The sequence below is a fragment of the Triturus cristatus genome, chromosome 4_2, assembly GCF_964204655.1.
Source record: "Triturus cristatus chromosome 4_2, aTriCri1.1, whole genome shotgun sequence".
In the NCBI taxonomy this organism is placed as follows: Eukaryota; Metazoa; Chordata; class Amphibia; order Caudata; family Salamandridae; genus Triturus; species Triturus cristatus.
This window is the reverse complement of record NC_140586.1, coordinates 292,448,152-292,471,284: the sequence shown is the minus strand read 5'-3', so window position 1 is coordinate 292,471,284 and position 23,133 is coordinate 292,448,152. Positions and strand designations below refer to the sequence as shown.

Genomic DNA, 23,133 nt, shown 5'->3' with positions numbered 1-23,133 from the left:
TAGACACAGCAAATAGATGCAGGACAGTCCCCTTACTGGAGTCACATGGTGGCGTTGTGGAGAGGATACCGATGGCCCTTACACTACACTTTAATCCATGCACTCTCAAATACACAAAGCTGTGCCACAATATAATCTGACGACATGGAATATGCGGGCATGGCCATCCCTACTAAAAGGTATTGAGTACATGCATATTTTAAATGCTGCCACGCACACATCACAATCTTACAAGAGACACATCTTACATGGGGTAGGTACATAAAGTGAATGCAAAATGAAGAGGGCAAGTGTATGGCATCAAATCATTGGCCTATGCGAGAGGAGAGTTAGCCTGGATAGCCCCAGAGGTTCAGTTCATGACAGATTCACATAGGATTGACGAGATGGGCAGATATGAGATTCTAGAGGGCCATTTGGACAGACTAACGTTCACGTTTAATCCATCGGCCTTCTACAACACTCTCCTGCTGGTGCTTTTCCGAGACCCACAGGTGTCTGGGATATGGGGCGATGACTTTAAATATGTACCAGAGTCGTCCCAAGATCGTTCTATCCCCCCCTCACAGTGCCTCCTGTGTTCGCACATAACACTTTCGAGATTGGATGGCTCACACCTGCTCGTATGATGTATGGTGCCTGTGTAATTTCACTGACAGCAAGTTCTCATTTTACTCCCCCGGTCAATGCCATCCACTCGACGTTGGACCTCTTCCTTTGTAGTGAACTACTAGGCATGCGGATTGCTGGGGCAGAGTATATGGCACGTAACCCATCTGATCACTGTCCTTTCCTCTTGACACTCAGATTGGGGAGACAGCAACCCAGGGTACCGACCTGGAGGTTCCAAACCCCCCACCACCACCTTTTAGGGAAGCCCTATCAGCACATATTACTCACTATGTTGACCTGAATAAGGATGCAGCTCCCACTAGAGCACTGGAATGGGATGCCCACAAGGTGGTCATGCGGGGGCACTGCATGGCTACAACGCGGGGGGTCTGACGGACTCTGACTGAGGAGTTGCTCATCCTACAACAGGAGATGAGTTTACTCAAAACCAAGGTGGCCCAACAGCCTGCTGAACTAGAACGGCACAGTCTCTTGCACAAGTTGTATTGGGAATCGGAGACGCGAATGAGGAAACGTGACTACAAGCACCGACTAGTCCTCCTGTATTCAGAGGGGGACCGCTCGGAAAGACTCTTGGCCCGGCTGGTAAAAGAAGAGCAACATCGTCCGCTGATAAGGGCCATCTAACTGGGCAATGGTGGCCATTAATACTACTTTCCAAGAATATTATTGGTCCCTCCATGTGGCAGAGAATGCTCCATCCCGGGGCATGGTAAACAAGAAAGTCGACTAACAGCTTTTCTCACTGGCTCCACTGGCACGTTTTCAAATCCTGCTACAATCCTGTGCTTGTCTCGGGAATCTGAACACGAAATACACGTCCAGACTGTCAGGGTGCACACCAAAGCGGTCTGAAAGAAGATTAGAGCCACTTTAGGCTCGTTCCAGAGCCAGTAGCGGACCCGACCCACTGGCCCAGTGGGCCCCATCAAAATGGCGGAGAGGTGGGAGAACGCAGATAGTGGGGCACAGGACTCCAATGCTGGCAATGAGTGACACCGGAGAGACCCCACTTTTGCAGCGGGCTGAGCTATCGATATCCCCACATGTCTCCCCCCAACAAAACCTGAGGTGCTGAATACCAGACCCTGACCAGGGTCAGTGGAGAGCTGCAGAGCGAGCCGAGCTCATCGCTGGCGTGAGTCTGCCTGGACTGTGGACAGTGGAGGGGAGGAGAACAGAAGCAATCTGGAGCGTTGACTCCCCCCTGGGACATCATAAACGCAGCCCATGGGGGCCACGTGCAGACACAGAGGAGAGGGGCCGCAGCAAGGCACTGACAGTATCCAAGAGGTGTCCTACCAGACGCAAAGACCGGAGGAGGAGCCCTCGTGCCGAGCCGGGAGGCCCCTCAGGCTGTAGACAGGTTCCAGGACAGTATTCAAAGAGAAAGCGGTGATAGGTGCTGGGTGCCCGGTGCCCGGTGAGACATGGTGGCAGTGTGGAGGTCTCTCACGGTGGGGTGTGTGAGGCAGACTGCCCCAAGGACGTTGCAATATCAGGTACCCAGCCCAGGAGACAGAGGGGGCGGAGTTTGACCCTGCGGTGCCGTGGTTTCGAGGTCGTGGCCCCCTTGTGGGGCGAACCATGGTGAAGAGGGGAAGACTGTCCAAACTAGGCCACGAGAGCGGAGGAACCTGGTGGGGGGGGGTGATCCCTTCCCCCTTTACTTCTTTCGGCAGTAAGCGACCACTGCAGGGCAGCCAGAGATAGGAGAGTCCCTACAGACATCTGGTGATCCTACAGGTTAGTATTATAGATTATAGAGAGAGACCCCTTTAGGACCAAAGGGATAAGGTACTCTTAACAAGTAAAATGCGGGTTCCCTTGGAACAGAACTAAATAGCGTATACCTTGAGTATAAGTGCCAGACAGAAAAAACAATGTCTAACTTACACCTCTTAGGTTAAAGTCTATCAACTGTAATGAGCTATTTACATTAAATTCTAACACATGAATTAAAATGTTTACAAATGTTTCTTCAATTAAAATCACACAGAAAATCAATGAGTTATACGAACAATCCTGCTACATTTCATAAATTTAAAAACACATTTTTTTTACTTTGACATATATGACAAGGTTTTACAAAACATGAAAATACATACACACAAAAGAGAAAACAATAATTCAGGCTCCTATCGTTAGTCTTTGTCCATACATATCATCTATAACAGTGAATTTGTGATCTGGTTGAACTCATAATTGTACAATGACAAGATCACATTCCTATAGAGATTGTGTCATCAAAGTAGCGTTGACGCGTTTCGATGGATCTTTCCGAATAATACCATCTTTTTCAAGACAAACTGATTCATAGAGTTCTCTCTATATATTGTTTCCTTATTCTTAATAATCCTTGTGTAAATTTGTAGATTTTAATTATGTTCTATTTAAAAAGTCGAAAAATATTCTGTATTCAGTTCAGATAGACGCGATCTGTAAACTGCGGAACTGCCACCTTATTCTTTATAATCACTGGGAAGCTTTAAGTATCGGAGCTTGTCCTTATATTAGTAGCTCACCTACTCTCGTCCCCTTAGGATCTTTGGCGTTTGCACAGTTCTTTGGGCGCCGTTTGTCATACCACCCAGGGAGCAGATAAATCTTCCACCTCCGCAATGTGCTATTAGAGATGCAGCCTGAGTCCTGCACGTACTTCCCTGTTGTGACAATCATCCATCCAATCCTACAGGTTAGGCCTAACAGGGCTTAGCCTAGAGGCACTGGCATCCTTCCTAAGAGGTGAGAGACACTGAATATAAAGGCAGGAAGGGGATGCCACAGGACCAATAGACACCTGTCTAAAAACAAAGGCAGCCCCCCCTCAGTGTCGTTCTTAGCAGCAAATGTGACTGGGAACCCCATGAACACAGGGGCAATGACACAACGGAGGGCCTGCTAGATCCCGCAACAGAGATGAACACGGGTGTGGATTTGGCCTAAACCCATAGACGCCTGTGGGACATCAACCTGACTGTCCCTCTAATAGCAGGACAGAACCCTGGATTCCCGAATATTCTCCAACTAGCAATAACCGACACTTGCAGTGAGGCGGTGAAGGCACTGCAACATGTGAGCATTCAATAAGGTGGTACACTTCCTTCCCTGAGATCTTTGTGAGGGTCCTGCAATGTAGGGCCCCTGCCTCAGTATTTCCTGCAGACACCGGCCCAGACCCAGCTAACATGGTCAAGGATAAAGACCCCAAACAACCAAAACAAGGCAAAATGGACCAGTATACAAAAGGTCAACAGGCTGGCCCAGAAGAGGAGACGGCCAATATGCCCAATGACTCAGAACTCTTGCAGGCCATACAGCTGTCAGGAGAAACCCGAAAAGGGAGAATAGGAGAGGTCCGCACTGAAGTTACCCTACTCTGACAAGATCTTCATAATGTTTCAGAAAGAGTACCCAGGCAGAAAGTAGAATATCAGAAGTAGAAGACGCAACGACTACCCTGAAAAATGAAGTCATAGACCTGTGAGCAACCCTGAAGGACATGGCCCGGACGGTTGACGAAGCTGAAAATTGCGCGAGGAGGAACAACCTGCATTTTATCGGTTTCCCAGAGGGGGTTGAAAGCTCCAGTGCAGTGTCATTTCTGGAAAAATGGTTTGAGAGTCTCTCTCCTCACAGCACAGTTCTGGTCATGCTTGGTGACAGAGCGAGCCCTCAGGGCCCTGAGCACCAAACCAACAATGGGAGCACTCCCACACCCAGTCATAGCCTGGTTCCTAAATTACCAAGATCGGAATTGAATATTGCGAGAGGTACAGCAACTGGGAGAGATTCGATAAGTGCAAACTAAAATCATGGTGTTCCCCGAATACTACAGAGAGATAAAAAAACAAAGGCAGACTTTTTAATCAGTTAAAGTGAAACTACGGGCAATGAGCTTCCAATATAAGTTGCTCTTCCCACCAAATCTCAAAGTCATATTTGGGAGTAAGGCAATCTTCTTTCATATGCCAGAGGAGACTTGGGCCTTGATAGAGAAATGCCCACCCCCACGAATGGACAGAACGGAGAAAGAGCAACAACCTAGAGCCATGCAGGGGGGTCCAGACCCAAAACTCAGGGGACGAACAGGGGACGTCATGGTGGCATTGTAAATACACAAGGGCTGGGATGCACCCTTCCAATAAGACGTGAGACCTCGAGGTCCAGCCCTTCATTAGACACAGAAGGAGGCATGAACCAACAGGTAATAAAGAAAAGACAGGACAAGATTCGGAGAGACGCTACAACTGACCTACCCGATCATGAATACTTTACAGACTCCAAAAAGGCCTACCCTTTACTGGGGGCAATAGTCAATCTAAAAGCGGAATCGTTAACCCGAACATCCCCGAAACCTGGAATAGTCACACCACGAGATGAGAGAGATGACTGACCAAGTGAATGAGCTGAGCTGAGCCATGGGGGCTGTGGTGTTGGCAAAATGCGCACCCAAAAGAGTCCGTGGTTGCTCTTCCCCTAACTTATTGCTTTTATACCCCACTGGTGTAAGACAAACTAGTTTGTAACCAAATTGAGAGGTTGCAAGAGTTACAGGGTGGGAATTAGATTTGAGGAGTGGGGACGACAGGCCTCTCTGACCTACTTGCATGTTTACAAGAAGGAGTAAGTGCTCAGGGGTGGGAGGTAGTGGGGGGATGGAGGGACTGGTGGGGTTAAGTTGTTAGCGGGGTATTTCACATGTGGAGTGTAATAGGAATGCACATAGACACGGCCATAGGAACCTATTCGCAGAGTAACCAGGTGTCATCGCAAAACTAAGATGAGCGGGATAGACACATCAGATGACAGGAGACCGTCTCTAGTGTTGTGGAATGTAAATGGGCTAGGGAATAAGATCAAAAGAGGACTAGTGGCCACATACTTTAAGAGATTGAAACCCGACGTGTTCCTCCAACAAGAGACACACCTACGGGGCTCCCATTGCGGATTCCTGGGGCAAGGGGCCTTTAAGACCCTGCCACATGCAAGATTCACAGCGGGCTCCCGAGGGGTCGTGATCCTGGTAAGAAAAACTTCCCTATTTAGGGTAGAAAAACATGGGTTGACCCTAGCGGGACATATGTGGCTGTCAAGGGAATGTGGGGATTGATGGCTACAACCCTGGTCAGCATGTAGGCTCCCCAACAGCTACAGAGACAACCGTTGGACAGCGCAGCCGAGATCCTACTGGAGGCGGGTTCTCTTACGCACATATTTGGGGGCAACTTCAATGACGTAGTAATCCCCCATCTGGACCATACTAGTTCGACTTCAGGGCCACGGGGGAAGACAGCACAGGCAGAGTTTGTAACAACCCGAACGGATCTCACTTTATGCCGCAGACATCCTGCTATATGTCACAAGCCCGATTGCAACTCTCCTCTGAATGTGTCATATCTTCGAGCAGTATGGGGCGCATGAAGGCTATAGGATTAATTGGGACCAATCCAGCATATACCCAGTAGCAGGACCCTCTGAAGCACATGCCATTCCAGGACACTTGCGCATAGAGAGCGATTCCGATATCTGGGCATGCACATGACCACAAACAGGGAAGACAACCAAGACCGCAACATTCAGAGAGTACCGGTGGACTTCCACAGGGATGTAGAAAGATGAAAAACACTACCCTTAACACTATAAAGAAGGGCCACTATGCACAATATAATAACTCTTCCGAAACTCCTGGATAAACTATAAATAACATATCACAAGATCCCTTAAGACATTTTTGTTAAAATAGGGCTGGAAGTTGAGACCTTGCTTTGGAGTGGAGTGACAACCGAGTGTGGCACTAAGTACACTACAGTGCAATCAATACAATGGAGGTGTCGCCCTTCCAGGCATAACAGCCTATTATTGGGCCGCTCACTTAGTAGTCAATGAATGGAGACACATACCTGGGGGTCACCCGACCTATGCACTAGAAAGAACACAATTCCAAACTAACTCATACTTACACTAACGTTATGGTGGGAAGTGGTCAAAGAAGCTACTTTGGCAACTCAGAAGACTATAGGAGCCTGGAAAGGGATGGAAAGATGGATGAAATGGGAAACACAGGTTGCCCGAGAAACTCCCTTATGGGTAGGAACCAGTCTGAAAGAAATTGGGAAACTGAGGGGCTTAAAGGCATGGGACACCCTGGAATTTCCAAACTAGGAGACCTCATAGAAGACGGAACACTGATCCCCTTCAGTTACCCCCAGAGTGACTACCAACTTAACGCAACACAACATTTCAAATACCTCCACATCAAACACGCCTAGAAAGCTGAGGGACATATCATAGAAAATATCCCTGAATATGCAACTTTAGAGAGGAGACAGCTCCTGTGAGAGATAGAAGAGACAGAGGTGTCCTGGACCTATAAGACAATTAATAATAGCAGGCCAGACACATTGACGAACTAAGGGCACGATGGGAGAAAGAGGTGACATGGATGATACAGACTGGGAGGCAGCCTTGATGCACCTGAGGGAAGTCGCAATCAAATCCAGACTCAGACTGATCCAATGTAAGATCCTCTACATGACATACTACGATAGGGCCGGCCTGCATAGATATGGCAGAGCAGACTCCCTCAGTTGTCTGTGATCTGGGGCAGAGAGGGGGTTGTTCATACACAAACTGTGGGAATGGCCCACCATGTATTTATATTGGATTGCCATAGAGGAGGAAATCAATAGAATACTGGGAGAAACATTGCCATTTGACCCTAAGTATATCCCGTTGGGCATCCCCACGGAAGTGTACGTCTCTAGAGCCAATCTTTTGTTTGGCAATTTGGGCCTCGTAGTGGCAAAACGGGATGCGGTTAAACACTGGAGAATGGGGGTGGATCTTTATATGGCAGCTGAAAAAGTCACCTACAAGGTCAGAGAGTGCCCAAAGAAGTTCCATTACTGTGGTCTATAATGCATTCAACTCCACTGCGCAGGGGGCGACTGAGGGGGGTCAGATGGACTCCCACAACCATTAACGAACAAGCAATAGTCCCATGCACTCCAACATGTCAAAGGGATGTCTCACAATCCGCACTTTCGATTTACACAGTTTAACTACGTACATCAAGCCTATCTCACACCACACCGCATTATACACATGTTCCTCAAGGCATCCTCTGAGTGCCCCGGGTGCAGAACACCCGACACTAGTTTTATCATGTGGTCTGGGAGTGCGTGTTGCTGAAGAGAGCTTGGGGGGAGGTAACAGACGTCACAGCGACGATTGTGGACCACATATTTGCACCCACAACCAAGTCCAGTGTTCTGGGAACCCGACTCAAAGCCAAGGGAGATAAATACTTACACAGACTTATTTATCTCGCCTTTACGTCAAATTGCAATGTCATGGAAAGCGCCCACGGCCCCAGATATTAACTGTTGGCTGGGTGCACTGTTGAAATGGACACGTGCTGAGTCGGATGTGCTGGCAGTGACCAGAGGAGGGTACACAGCCGATGATGGGAAGCTTATATTACAAACATAGAAGCGAAGAACGATAACCGCCCGCCCTGACCTATAACGAGACCTCCACTGATTGCTTCCCTTTAACACTGGATAAGTCACCCAGACTTGTGTGGGGAGGTTTGGCCCTCACCCTGCTATCTATGGTCTGACTGGACTTTATGAACACTTGGGACCCCTACACTGGGCATGGGGAGGAGTGGACCATTTTGACTGATTCGAAAGGAGACCTAACTATTCAAATCCCCTCCCAGGCTGATCGACCCCCTCATGTATCCGGATTCCCCTCGCTCCCTTGTGGCATACACAGAGTGAGGATGAGGGGAGGTCCATGGACATCGTTGTCTGCTGTGCGTCCACTCTTGCACATATCTTCATTTTCCCTGTTTAGGCAGCACCTGAGAACCATACGGTCATTGGACCTTCAAATACCAAGCAGTTGGTAGCCTCCTTGTGAGGGCAGTGCAACTAGTAAACTTTTTCGGCACCACTGTTTATGTTGCTGTGTGTATGTTAATTTGGAGGTCTAATGTGAGACAATGAATTCTAATGGTGACAAATGAACTCTAGTGGTGACAAATTAATTCTAGTGGTGACATAACGATGCTACGATTACTCGTACTATTTGCCCATATTATGTAGCACATTAAACCAATAAAATAAATATAAAAAAATAAGAGAACAACAGACCCAATTTTTTTGACTGGCAAAATCCTTTGAGAACCGGCTGCATTGCACCCTGGACCCGTTGTTCTGCCTCTGTCCAACCCTCTGCCACAGCACACAGGGAGCATTCGATGCCCCCGCCAGTCTAGTGTCTTCGTTGCCCCCCCTCACCCTCCACACCATCCTCCCGCCTCACCCTTGCCCTGAAGCAGTGCCTCCACGAAGGTGGAAATGTGAGTGATTATACCAGCAGAAAAGGGAATACCAGGCATAATTCCGCCTGGAAAAATCAGTCTGCACTGGTATACCCTATTCCATGGGAATAAACTCGTGATTGCATAGTACTATGAGGTCTAACCACACTGTACTGGTTTTTTCCACGTGTGTGGATTTACCACCCCACCAGAACGGTCACATTTATAAGCAGGGCCATACCGGGGCCGGAAGTAGCCAGGCAGTGGTAGTTCCAGGGTTGGAATACCCTGTGCATCTGTGCACAACCACAAACATACATGTTTACGGGTATTTATCAATTCCATTGTACACTGAAAAAGGTCGGAAATTTACTCCTGACAAAGGCAGAAGTAAAACGTTTTTCCTGGAGGGAAAAAGGGAATGAAGTGAAAGTGAATTTGCAGTTGCTCAATAGATTTTAGCGTGAGCAAGCATACATGAGCATACTTGCTAACAGGAAAGGGAATATTACAAAATTTTGCAAGCAGCACCGTTTCCAGGCATACTTCTGTAAACTCTTGTGAATTCCTGTAAGTCATACACATGCACTAAGTCAAGGTCCTATACGGCTGGTGCACTTGGTTGGCTTTGTGTCTTATATAAAAAAAAAATGGCAAGCATCAAATACGTTTTACTAAATGACGTCTCAATGAAATCATATTTAAAATTGCATAATAATTTAGCTAGATGCAATATTTTGCGTATATTTTATTTAGAAAGAAATCACCAATCTTGCTTTCAAGCTTCTGCATGTATTTGAATATAATCAGTGAACATTATAATTAGTTTCAAATTTCTAAATTGTGCGGTCATGTATAGGCAATTTTATACTGGAACCTTCACTAGAGATGTAAGCTGAGCTCAATGCTTTTTCTTAAAGAACTCACCTTAGTAGTAAATGCTTTTGTATTAATGTATTAAATAAACAGGTTTGAACAACTCATATATATGGATACACATCCTGCGTTAGTGGCAGGCAATCCTCTCTCACAGTTCACAGAACCACACAGTGGTACTGTAAACAGGGAGCCAAAGGATTTGTGTGGCAGTGGGTTGGGTCTCAATGTCCAGTGGATAAAATTAACATTAAAACCTGTTGTCCTGGACCCCAAACAATATTTCTTGTGTCAGGCGATAGGAATGTCACACTCTTACTTTATTAGGGGACTGGGTAGGTATTCTACCTCTCAATTAAGTACCCACTTTCCTGGGGCATCGTAGCCCTTTCTAATTTGCCCCGACTGGTGCCACCAGGCCTTAATGCAACAACCCACGGACTTCTGCATGGCTCAGTCCTGGGGGACATGTGCATGGTTCGGATGTTGTGAACCAGTACTGAAGCCACATGGTTTCCTTAAGCCTCTGCTAGATGGGCCGTAAAGGTTGTGGATCTTTTTCACAGAGCCACGAACAGTGAAATATACAGCTACATCCAGTAGGTCTGCTATGCACACATGCCTACGACAGAGCCTACGACAGACCCAAGACCTGCTTACCTTCAGGAGGATGCTCAAGACCTGGCTGTTCGATCAGTAGCGCCCCCCCTTCCCCCCCAGCGCCTTGAGACCCTCGCAGGTATGTAGTGCGCTTTACAAATGACTGATTGATTGATGTTCATATACACACCTCCAGCAAAGCTCCAGCAGCAGGCTGACCATATCCGCGAGGAAGCAGTGAGCATGTTCAAGCCAAACATTGCTACACATGAGCACCAATGGTGCCATAGGGTCCTAAATCTGCAACACAGCCCACCCCAAGTGATCAACTTGCTTGACCAGAATGCAAATAAATGTGTATGAATGACCAGATAGAAAAATGCGGAACTCTAGCACACGAAAAACAGCGCTTGTCAACTACCAACCAAAGTATCATTTCTTGGTGAATCAGTAGCAAAGAATAATAACGGAATATTACCAGATCCATATATAATGGAAACTAAAACGACACCACTTGGAACCAGTAAACATCAATAGTTTGATATCACCACAATACCAGTCATAACAATAGGAGTAACATAAAGGATGCAAAATTGACGGCAATCCAACCCCAGATGTGCACGGCATTAGGTCATGATAGTACACCTACAGAAATATTCTCCTTCTATATCATTATTAATTGTATGTCCTTCTCTTTAGGAACCAGAAGGGTTTCTTAAAGCAATGTTGACTGGAAAGTCGCTGATCTTGCACACATTTCAGAAATTATTACATAAAAAGGGGCATCATCGCTAAAAAAAACACATGCACCATATAGCAAAACTTTCTCTCGCTTTAAAGAATCTGGAAAGAGTCACAGTCATCTAAGGAAAGGACACCGAAATGTTTAATCAGACAAATATCTCAAAGACCCCCCCTTTACTGTGTCTAGCAAGAGAGTCTAAAGCTACTGAGCATTCGTGCTTACTTGAAATACGAACGTTTTATTTCAGACCAATGATTGAGACACCAATCAACCGAATGTACAGAAGTTGAGAGACCAGAGATACATAAGGAAAGAAGGTAGGGGTCCTTCCCAAAAGACCACTCCTACACTGCTTCTCTGTACATTGAGCCTTACTAAATGGCATTAAGTGTGGTCTGGTGATGAAGAAAGTTGACTTGTAATAATAAAATCAGAGTGAAAGAATGACTCCAGCTACATATCTCGATGTGAACGTCTGCTCAATGCAGGTGGGTGTTATATAGGCATAATGCAGCAACTCAACAAGATAACTGAAATCAAGATTTAAAAAAAAAAAACCACCTGGATGCAATACCCTTGTGAAGCGCAAAATAGATTTTGTTCCCACAGATTGATTTATTCTACTAAACGTGTACATTCATGTATGGGACACCTCATACTTTTTCGCTGCTAGAACGTATTGGTGTTTGTGTTATATTCATAGTTGTTCACACAATAAGACATATTGCAGAAATCTTAATGCAACATAGATACATATATGTAGTTATCAGTCTACTTTTTCATGCTCACCCCATAGAAATGAAGACAAAAGCCTTCACCAATCCACACCAAATTTATGTTTCAACAAATTGGACAGAATTGCTATTGCAAGGTTTTGTGAAAAAAAATTTTTTTCTAGTTTCTCACTGCACTGGCGCCTCGATTTTCTATATTGTGGTTTCCCCTTCGCCTAGGGGACCTTCTTTCTCCAGCCAAAGCCGCATGATGGCTGGTAGATTCCCTCATCCTTGGAGCAGATATAAACCCAAGTGTCCAAACCAAGGAATAACCTCAACATTCACCTAAATGTGCTTGGTCTTCGCTACATGTTCCTCGCAAACCTCCCTCCACTTGCCTCATAGCATTGTTACCGCTTTCTCCTTTACCAAACTTCACTCCAAACTTCTCTTACCTCAGCTCTTCTTATGTGTCCTTCCATCTTGTCTTGCTTCCACTATAATTCTAGTCCTCCCTTCCTTCTTTGTTACCCAATCCCCTTCCCGTCCTTCCTTATGCTTCCAAAACTTCCTCTCCCAGCCTTTCCCATAGCTCCCCCTCTGTCTAGTTCTACACTTTCATCTCAATTTTCCCTCCTTCTGCTTTCCCCCTCCTCCCACCCTAGCCTAGTCTCCCTTCCCACTCTGAAATCCTCATGATTTTCCCCTGCCACTACTAACGCCATATGACTGTCACATCAATCCTCATTTCCTCCTGCTTTACACTGTTTACCAACATTTCCTTTCGCCCACATACCATCCCAAAATGCTCTACATTTTTCATTCATCTTGCCTAAAACAATTATACACCCCAATGTACCTTCTCATCCTTCACCCATACTCAGAGTATTGCACTGTAGTCACAAAATCAAGCACCCAATATGCATCCCATAAACTCGTTCTAACAATTCTCTCCTCTAATCCTCAACCATGCACCCAGCCATGATGCCATGGATGTTGGATCGCTATGTAATAACGTACATTGCAATGCCATATTTATAATAATGATTTTATTGTTGTTTTAAAATCGATACACGTGTGTTCAAAAAAGCATGCACACAGCCATGTTTGTCACAAAGGGCATAGAGCAACTCCAGGCAAAAATCTCTACTCCCTCACTCTGAAAGCACTACTCGTCACTAACTATCCTATTCCCAGTGTTCCCATCTTATCTCCCTGACTCTCTCACCTCTCTGTTTAACCACTACCCACACTAATCAAACCATGACCACCCCTAATAGCTCATCTCTTAAATTTCTCCAATTTAACTTCACCCTATAAAATCCCTACTCTGTCTTCTGGACCAGCCAGAAGAACCTAAGACGGCACCATACGGACAGACACTGCTGCCCACAATGGCCGGAGCAAACATCGACACTGTTAACTCACCACAGGTCGATCATCACCTCAACATCTGAAATTCACATTGCTCAGGCCATTCACTCTCTGCTGCTTCCCAAAAAAGAGTAACAGTCTCGGGACGTCTTCCCCAGCACACTTCCTCTGCCACTATACCAGGCAAAGCAACTAGTGACCTATCACCTAAACAGCAGAAAATCACTATCTGTTCCCACCTTGTGTGGCCAGACAGACCAGATCAAGTGACAAAGCAGGAAGCTGAACCCTAAATAAACAACAGTTCAAACCACAGAAACTTAGTAGCCCGGTATTGCTACTTGATGCTTCCCCCAACACAACAGACAATAGCAATACAAACAAAGCGAGCGGCAAATATACAAACTTCTGATCCCAACAACAATCACCCATGCTGCATTCGTATCAACAAAAGATCCTTAAGGAAGAATGGAATCCACATACACTACTTACTAACTGAATCTCGGGCAGATCTCCTCTTTATCAAAGGTAGAGGACACTTGAGCCATACTATCTGAAGCAATAGCCACTACAGAAACCGTACAAACAAGAAATGCGATCAAGGCTACATATAGTAGAAAAAATATATATAACAAATTCCATTATCAAAGAGTACTCAAACCCGCAGTGTGATATTATTACAAGTATGCACATATTTCCAAAGCCTAATTTCTTGTCATCTACTGACCACGTCCATACAAAGCAACTTTTGCTGAAGCCCTTGTGGATGCTGTACTGAATGTAACAATTGACCTCAAGCCTCGTTACCAACCCGCAAGCACTTAATTAAAATCAGTTAGTAAATGAGGTGACATATTATGGCGGTCTTGACCTCAACACTACATTTATCCCAAAAATATTATGGCAGCAAAAGGAGAGAATATTACATCATAGATTCCAATCTTAACAAAATACTATCCCATCTCCTCAACATCATTGTTCCTATAGGCAGGAGAAACCTACGGATCAACGATCAATCAATCAATCCTCTTTGTTTCAGGGTTTACCCGCCATTATTCCCTTAGCATGTCACTTCTTTCAAACTTACTTTTTACAGCTACGCCTCTGACACCAAGATTATTTTAAAATTGGAAAAACCTCCAGTAGTAGAAACTTCTGAAATTTCCAATTCCTTAACGAAGTTGGCAAGTGTATGTTACAAACTTATTTCAGACTCAACATCTCACAAATGAAGCTCTCACTAGTGGATTATGGAAAAACTAACATGAGAATGGATCTCCCGTAACCACCTCACTGGAAAGAAAGAATGTGGCTGTTAGAAATGGGGGTCTCTAGTTGACAAGGGCTTGCACCTTTGTCCAAATAGGGACCCTTCTAAGGTTCTTGCTGATAGTTTAATCACCGCACTTGGCCATTCCCATCTTCCACTTAGTAAGGACAACTCGGAGGCAGTTCATGTCTTCAAAAAATGGCTGGCGGCAGCAGCTGATGTGGTAGCCCCTGAGAAGGTGCTAGCTGTCAGGAGATCTAAACCGTCCGCCCCCTGGTATAGTTTGGAGCTCAAAGCCCTAAAGATAGTTTGTAGAAAGGCTGAGCGCCTTTGGAGGGCGGACTATAGCTCTGAGAACAAAATCAGGTATAATTGTGCCCTATCACAGTACAGGAATGCAATAATTGCTGCAAAAAGTCTATTTTATGCAACCGGGATTAGCGAAGCAGGGAACTCTACTAAAGAGCTTTTTAAAACAATAACTTTACTTTCTAAACCACCGCAGGCGAATATATTTCAGCCCGACCAAGCGATGTGTGATAATTTAGCATCCTTTTTCCAGGAAATGGTCCAATTAATCTACAAAGAACTTTCGAGCTTTCACCCTAGCCCAGAGAAGCAAGGGCAACTATCGATTAATAGAGCCACTACTTATCCCAGTCTGATGAAGTTCCCATCAATAACTAGGGAAGAAACCTGTAAACTCATCACTCTAACCAAATCAGGTTCACCAAAAGACCCTGCCCTCCCTCAATCCTGCACCTTGCTGTCGACAGAATTGCTGGTGAACTAACTCCGTTAATTACCCAAGTGCTGGAGTCTGATAACTATCCCTCCAGTTGGAAGATAGCTACGATCAGGCCATTACCGAAGAAGCCCAAATTAGATCCATGTGCACCTAAGAACTACCGCCCTATCGCTGCACTACCTATTGCAGCTAAAAATTTAGAGAAATCAGTTAACAGCTCATTGACGGACTACTTAGATGCACACAATCTGTTAGACTCCACCCAACATGGTTTTCGTTCACAACATTCGACGGAATCAGCTCTGCTCATTGCAGCTGAGGAGATCCGTAGTATAGTCGACAAAGGGGGTAGGGCGATTCTCGTCATGTTAGATTTGTCGGCTGCCTTCGACACTGTGAATCACACAGTGTTGATACAGAGACTACAGGAGGTCGGAATTAAGGGCCCAGCGTTGTCCCTTCTCTCATCATTCTTGGAAGGAACAGAGCAAAGCTTATACTGGGATGGCCTTCAGTCCAACAGTTTCCATCTCCCCTGTGGGTTTCCACAGGGCTCAGCGCTGTCACCCACGCTGTTTAATATCTATGTCACCCCTCTGGCCAGATTCATCAGGAAGCATGGTTTCGCCTTAGTGTCATACGCGGACGAATCCCAGCTCATAATATCGATGACCAAGCAATCCGAGGACACAGCCGTTAGATTCCATACGTGCCTATTGGAAATTATGACCTGGATGATGAGAGCTTCCTGAAATAAACACAGAAAAAACAGAGATCATTTAGTTTGGCCAGGGGAAAACCCTGTGGAACAACTCTTGGTGGCCCCCGAAGGCCGGTGAATGCCCCCGCCCCGTGTCCATGGTGTGCTGTTCGACTATCAGTTAAATTTTTCGGCCCATGTGAACAGCCTTGTTTCATCTTGTTTTTTCTTAATAAAGACCATGCAAAAGATCTTCCCCTTCATTACGCTAGAGTTACGCAAGACAGTGGTGGTGGCGCTCCTGCTGTCCAAGCTGGACTATTGTAATGCCCTATTGCTAGGAATAAACAAGGCCCAGTTTAGTAGGCTGCAGACTCTGCAGAATGCCGCCGCAAGATTACTTCTGGACACTCCCAGAGATCAATCCGTCTCGGCGGGAATTAGAACTCTACACTGGCTCCCCGTACAACAGCGGGTGGAATTTAAGGCTTTATGCTTGGTCCACAAAGCTGTTTTCGGGGGTGTAGCCAAGGACATCCAGAAAATACTGACTCCCTATATCCCCAGCCGTATCCTAAGGTCCAGTACCCAGAGTCTCATTCAGCTGAGCAGGATTAGGAGAGTTAGATGGGGAGGTAAAGCTTTTTTACACCGTGCTGCAGGACTCTGGAACAAGCTCCCTTGTTCCCTAAAATACGTAGCGAACCATCAACGCTTCAGTAAAGTCCTAAAAACCTGGTTATTCTAGGGAGCTTGCACTTAAGACTGATCTTTCCCTACACTTACCAGCGCCAAGACGCTATGGCATTCGAGCGCTTTTAAAAACCTATATCCTATCCTATCCTTCTTCCTAGTCAGGATAAGGGAGATATACTCCTAAAATAACCCCTGCTCACCCCCTTGGTAGCTTGGCACGAGCAGTCAGGCTTATCTTAGAGGCTGTGTGTAAAGAATTTGCACATAACCAACAGTAATACAGTGTAGCACTACAAAAGGACACCACACCAGTTTAGAAAAATATCCAATATATACTTAAGACAAGACCAAAACGATAAATATCCACAATACAGTACTTAAAAATCTTCAGTTATCAAAATAACCTTGAAAAACAGCTCCTTGATGTCGATAGCTACATCCGGGGCTATCACAGCGTCGTGAGCAAAAACAAATCCATACGGTTCTGGCTGACCGCAGCGTCGCGGGCCAGCTACGGTGTTGGGAAGACCCCCAAACAGTACCTTTTAGAAATGCAGGGTGTCGGCGACCTCTCGTTGAGCTTCCGAAAGCACGGCGTCCGCAGGAGTCGGTTCCGGAGGTCGGTGCAGGAGTCATCGGGGCCCTCGAAGCCACACACGTTGCAGGTCGAACTCCTCTATGTTGAAGTCAGGAACGCTGGCGTCGGCCGGCGTTGGGTGCTGCGGTGCGAAGTGCAGCGTGCGATGCCCTCAGGTCGCGGTGCGAGCAGCGGCTCGTGGTGGTGTCAGATGGCATCATCGGTGAGACCAGGGTCGTGGTGTGAGATGAAAGCGGTGCTCATCACGGTGCTGGCAGGTCACGGTGCAAGCAGCGGCGTCATCGTTGCTGAAGCGCTGTCATTGGCTGACGAACTGGAGTTGATGGCACCAGCGTTGGTAGGTGATACCAAAGGGGATGATGGATGGAGCGTTTCAGCAAATCAAACACTCACCCCCAGTCAACTGATCTGGGTTTAATCCATCATCATTCTTTAGCTCACTCCACCACCCCAGTTCAGACATGGCCATATGCAAATCAGTCTGACCCTGTGCCTCATGGGAACAGTCCAGCCCGAACTGCCAAGCCATGTCTTCCCTGGACCGAAAACAAGCATCCTGGGACCGGTTTCGGGTTCATAACCCTCCTCAGCCAGGCTATCTTGAATCCAGTGGCAGAGTGAGCAAGGGACCCACGTCTGGGCATACCCTGCTAACTCAGGGCGAACAAAGTGATACCAAAGGGGATGATGGACGGAGCGTTTCAGCAAATCAAACACTCACCCCCAGTCAACTGATCTGGGTTTAATCCATCATCATTCTTTAGCTCACTCCACCATCCCAATTCAGACATGGCCATTTGCAAATCAGTCTGACCCTGTGCCTCATGGGAACAGTCCAGCCCGAACTGCCAAGCCATGTCTACGCTGGACCGGAAACAAGCATCCTGGGACCGGTTTCGGGTACATAACCCTCCTCAGCCAGGCTATCTTGAATCCAGTGGCAGAGTGAGCAAGGGACCCACGTCTGGGCATACCCTGCCAACTCAGGGCGAACAAAGTGATACGAAAGGGGATGATGGACGGAGCGTTTCAGCAAATCAAACACTCACCCCCAGTCAACTGATCTGGGTTTAATCCATCATCATTCTTTAGCTCACTCCACCACCCCAGTTCAGACATGGCCATATGCAAATCAGTCTGACCCTGTGCCTCCAGCGTCGGTAGGTCAAGGCTGCGGTGCGCCGTGTAACTTACGAGCGGTGCCCTCCAACCACGGTGCAAGCAGCGGCGTCGATTCCGCCATGGAGCGGCAGGGATACCACGGCGTCGCCGTGAAGCGAGGCGGTGCGGAGTGCGATGCTCACAGGTCGTGGTGCAAGCAGCTGCTTGGGGGCGGGGTCAGCAGGCATCGTCGGTGAGACCAGGGTCACGGTGCGGCAGTGCCCTCTGCGGTGCCGTCAGGACACGGAGTCGGCAGCGGCGTCGTGGACGTCGTTGAGTTGCTTTTCTTCTGTTGCAGCACAAAACACAAAGCCCCCAGTGCTAAGGGCAGAAGAGCTTGAAGTCTTTGCTGTTCCTGAGACTTCTTGAACAGGGGGGCAATCTCTACCTCAAGCCCTTGGAGAAACTCACAAAAGTAGATTGCAGAAAGTTCAGTCCAGTCCTTTCACTGCCCAAGGCAGAAGCAGCCACTGCAGGCCAACACAGCAAAGCACACAGCAAAGTGGAAGTTCCTCCTCACGGCTTCTCCAGCTCTTCTTCTTGGCAGTCTTCTTGATCCAAAAGAGTTCTAAAGTTTTGGGGTTTGGGCCCCAATATTTATACCACCAAATCCTTTGTTCTCTGAAGTCAGAGAGTGTCTGTAACTAGTCCAAACCAGTTCGGGTACATTCTGCCAGTGTACACCTTCTTCCTTTGTCAGTGTTGGACAGGGTCCTCAGACGCACCACAGGAGGTGGAGCCAGCATTGTGAAAGGCAGGTACAGCCCTATTCAGACCCAGGTGCTACTGCTCCCACCACTCTACATGCAGATAGGTCTATTCAGCCCTGTGCTGACTCACCCTGTCTCCTGGAGTCCCCCCAGCCCCTGTCACTCACAAACCAGACATGCAATACACAACCTAGCAGAGGCAGGCTGGATGGTTAGGCAAGAAAATACCAACTTCCTAAAAGTGGTATTTTCAACCACAGAATGTTAAAACCAACTTTACTAAAAGATGTATTTTATCATTCTGAGTTCAGGCATACTAAATTCGTTTTTCTACCATGTTCCCTGGGTGTTAGGATTATAAGATGTTATAATCAAACCGCCCGTTCTGGCCTATGGGAACAGGTAGCCTTGCAATAGGGAAAAAAGAAATTGGCTGTAAGTCACTATCAGGACATGCCACACACACCAGGGCACGTCCTACCTTTCACATACAATGCCCCCTGACCACAGGGGTACCTTGCGCCCACCTTAGGGGTGACTAACATGTAGAAAAGGGAAGGTTTAGACACTGGCAAGTGGGTGCACTTGCAAAGTCAAGATAGCAGTCCCAGACTGCACACAGACTCTGCGATGGCAGGCCAGAGTTACAGTTTATGGGCTGTTTGCGTGGGTGGCACAATCCAGTGCTGCAGCTCACCAACAGCATTTGATTTTATGGGCCTTTGCATGCGCAGTGCACTTTACTAGGGATTGACACATAAATCAAATAGGCCAATCATGGAAACACCAATTCATAACACATTTTACTACAGGAGCACTTGCACTTTACCACTGGTCAGCAGTGAGGAAAGCGCGCAGACTCATTACACCAGCAAAAACAGAGTCAAAACCGGGAGGGCAGAAAGCAAAAACTCAGGGGAAACACGCCAAAAGATGGCAAGTCTAGCAATGGCATAAATACGAACTCCAAACTCTCACTCCAAAATAGGGTTAACAATTGGACTGAAATTGCTTTCAACAGTATCCGAACACTAAGACTTTCATGGGCCTCCCTCACAAGGTCCAGGCATCTACACATCGAATGCTGCCATGCCTTAACTATGCCAAAGGTATCTACATCAGGCTCACGAAAGATCTAATCCACAAATTTCAATGATTCCAGACTATTGCTACTAGGCATGATCTCACCCTAAACCAATGTAACCATATTATCCTGCCAATAAAGTTTTGCATTGGCCACCTGTAAAAGTCCTCTGCATCACCCATAGAGCAATCATCCAGATCAATTTCCCAATCTTTCTACAGTCCAAACTTAAATCATACACCCAAAGGAGTAAAATTTGATTTTTTTTAAATGAGGCAGCTCCAGATCAGTCTCCCATTACTGAAGATCGTCCATAGGGGCAAACTCGTACTCTGTTCAAACTTGCGAGCCATACAATACCCAACAATAATCAGCAATCACTTTTCGATCAAGAATGCTACAAAGAGTTGGTCAAAATGTGACTCAACTGTCTAAGTCCATATGAGCCCAGGTCTGCATAATACAAACTGTGACAATTTATAGCAGTATTGGTCCTTTAACACATGGCTGAAATCTTTTAAATACACCCAGTGGATTAGCACTTCTGCAGCAGGTTTGGGCGCTGTCCTAGGTAGACATCAAAGAGTGCTCTCTTGGTGGTCTAACAGGTCCTATAGTGGATTGGGCAGTCTGTGTAGTCCACATAGTGGAAGGCTTGTGTACAATATTGGATGAACTCCTTAGATTGCTCTATCCTGTAGACTCCACGGATGCTCTTCATCACTCATTTATGCGTATGACTGATTCTCACCATCAGCAGTATCTACTTTTGACATAGACCACCCTAAAAAAGTTAGCACCCATATGAGCAGCTACACACATTATCACACACTCAGCAACACCCGGTGCTTAAGCACAGCAAAGTCCAATGCATCATGCTTATACCATATATCAAACCTAATGTAGTTCACTAAACAGTCCCATAGAGGTCAAACTACAACCCATTTTCAACCACGCACTCAAAGACCACCCTAGAGTCCAACGTAAATCAAAGTGTTTCAGAGTCCTGCAAACGGTATGATGCGGTACATAAATGTTACACAGGGAGTAGCTACTCATTTGACAAACTAGAAAGTGCTTTTGGCCTTATAAGGGTAGGAAAGTCGTAAACAAATTCCAATGCAATAAGACAATCTTGCCCTAGTATAGCTCTACGTCTGCCCAGTGGTGTTATGTGCCTGGTATCTTTCCTGGTGAAATTATAGACATATAATCTGCAATTAAGAGTGCCATACGAGTGCCCATGCAAGTGTTGTGCTTTACACCAATACAGAGTCTGCAGAGAATGCTGGATTCCACGTGTATGCAGGAAATGTTAGAAAGCCTTACATGAGACCAGGAGGAAGATTTTCACCAGTGAAATTCTACAATACAGATCTTTGCAACAAGAAACTGACACCTTTCAAAGACACCTAGATCTCAGTTCTAGAAACAAAGCTTCATGGGTGATAACAAATAATCGGCAACGATTACCCTATTTAGTGAATTAGATTCTAGAAGCAAAGACGCACATTATGCATTTCTAAACGTGTTACAACTTCTGGGATCATTTTACAGGAAAGAGCTGATAGTGTCAAAAATACCTGTTCTGTTGTAGCATAAACCAAGGTATGCTCGTGAGCACAGCCTCCCAATTTCAGAAGGGAAAACCTTTCAAGGGACCATTTTTTAGACGGATCTTCAATCCCACCAAAGTTTTCTAGGTCAAAGCATAAAGAGAGCATTGTTAGCATCAAGGAACAAAAGGAAACACAAAAATGATGTAAAATAACAAATACTTCTAATCAATTCAAAATTAAAATAGGCGAGGCTGGTGTGCAATAGAAACGAAGCATAAAATGTTCTAGGGAACAATATTTCTAAATGTGGGCCAAAAGTTAGATTTTTCTGTTGCATCTATTATGTGTTGAGCCATTTTTAACAATATTTCACATTTACTGCACATCAATAAACGTGTTTCTGAAAGGAGAGAGTGGCTAGCTAGGGAAAGAGCACTTTGAAACACAAAAGAAACCGTGAACGTTGAGTGATGAGAGGAAAATGGAGGATAAAGGAAATGGGGTAGCGAGTCAGCGGCACCAAGTGGCGGTGAGCAACGATGGGTGGGGCAGCAGCGGAGAAGCTGGAGGATGGTTAGAAAAAAAAATGGAAAGCAATATCGCAAGAACCGAGGGAAGCATAAATAAAAAGTGGTTGGGGAGAAACACAGAAACTGTGGGAGAGGGGATCTGGGGGGAAAAGCAGCACACGACAGGTGCAAACACAAGAAGAGCAAGGAATGCCATAAAAAAAGAAGCAGGAAAATAAGATTGACAATAAATCAACGAACAGTAAGCAACAGTGTGACCAAGAGCTCCCTGTATGTAGTGGGTATTGTATGCAATAGGTCCACTCACTACAAACAAGTAAAGTGGTCTGTAGGTGAGACTAAAAAGGCAACAAAAAGATGGAAAACAAACTTTTAAAAAGTGGCTATTCCCTCTCTTATCCAGCCTTATTTTAGAAAGTTTTAAAGACAAACGTACCTAACAAGACCTTTTGACACACTCCATCCACTGACAAAACCTGAAAAAATCACTCCAGCCCTAGCAGGCATGTGAATTTGAGGTCCTGAAAATGTGCTACTCCCATCGCTACAAACATCAAAGATTGTCTCTCCGCCCTCAGACCTGGATTTTCAAGTCGAACCAGAAGCGCCGAGTGTGGTTTAGCTGCATTCAAATGAGCCAGGAATTATGTGAGGAAATTGCCAGGCTCTTTCTGTTAAAAGTGGAGACTATTTTTGCAACTTTTAATTGTCCAATAACTGATGTGACCGTGGCCTCAACGGAAGGTTACACGCTGGCCTTAGGATCCCAGCATACTTTTGACAAGTTTGTACCAATATCCA

The 23,133-nt window shown here is 46.0% G+C and overlaps 1 protein-coding gene across 2 annotated transcripts in view; it reads right to left on the bottom strand.

Moving 5' to 3' along the window:
* RABGAP1L (RAB GTPase activating protein 1 like) overlaps positions 1 to 23,133 on the bottom strand; it is a 1,225,189-nt gene that overhangs the window by 1,090,735 nt on the left and 111,321 nt on the right. For both annotated transcript variants that reach the window (XM_085601582.1, XM_085601581.1), the window contains exon 2: positions 21,827 to 21,942. The gene's annotated coding sequence lies outside the window, so the exon portion shown is untranslated. The remainder of the gene's footprint in view (positions 1 to 21,826; positions 21,943 to 23,133) is intronic.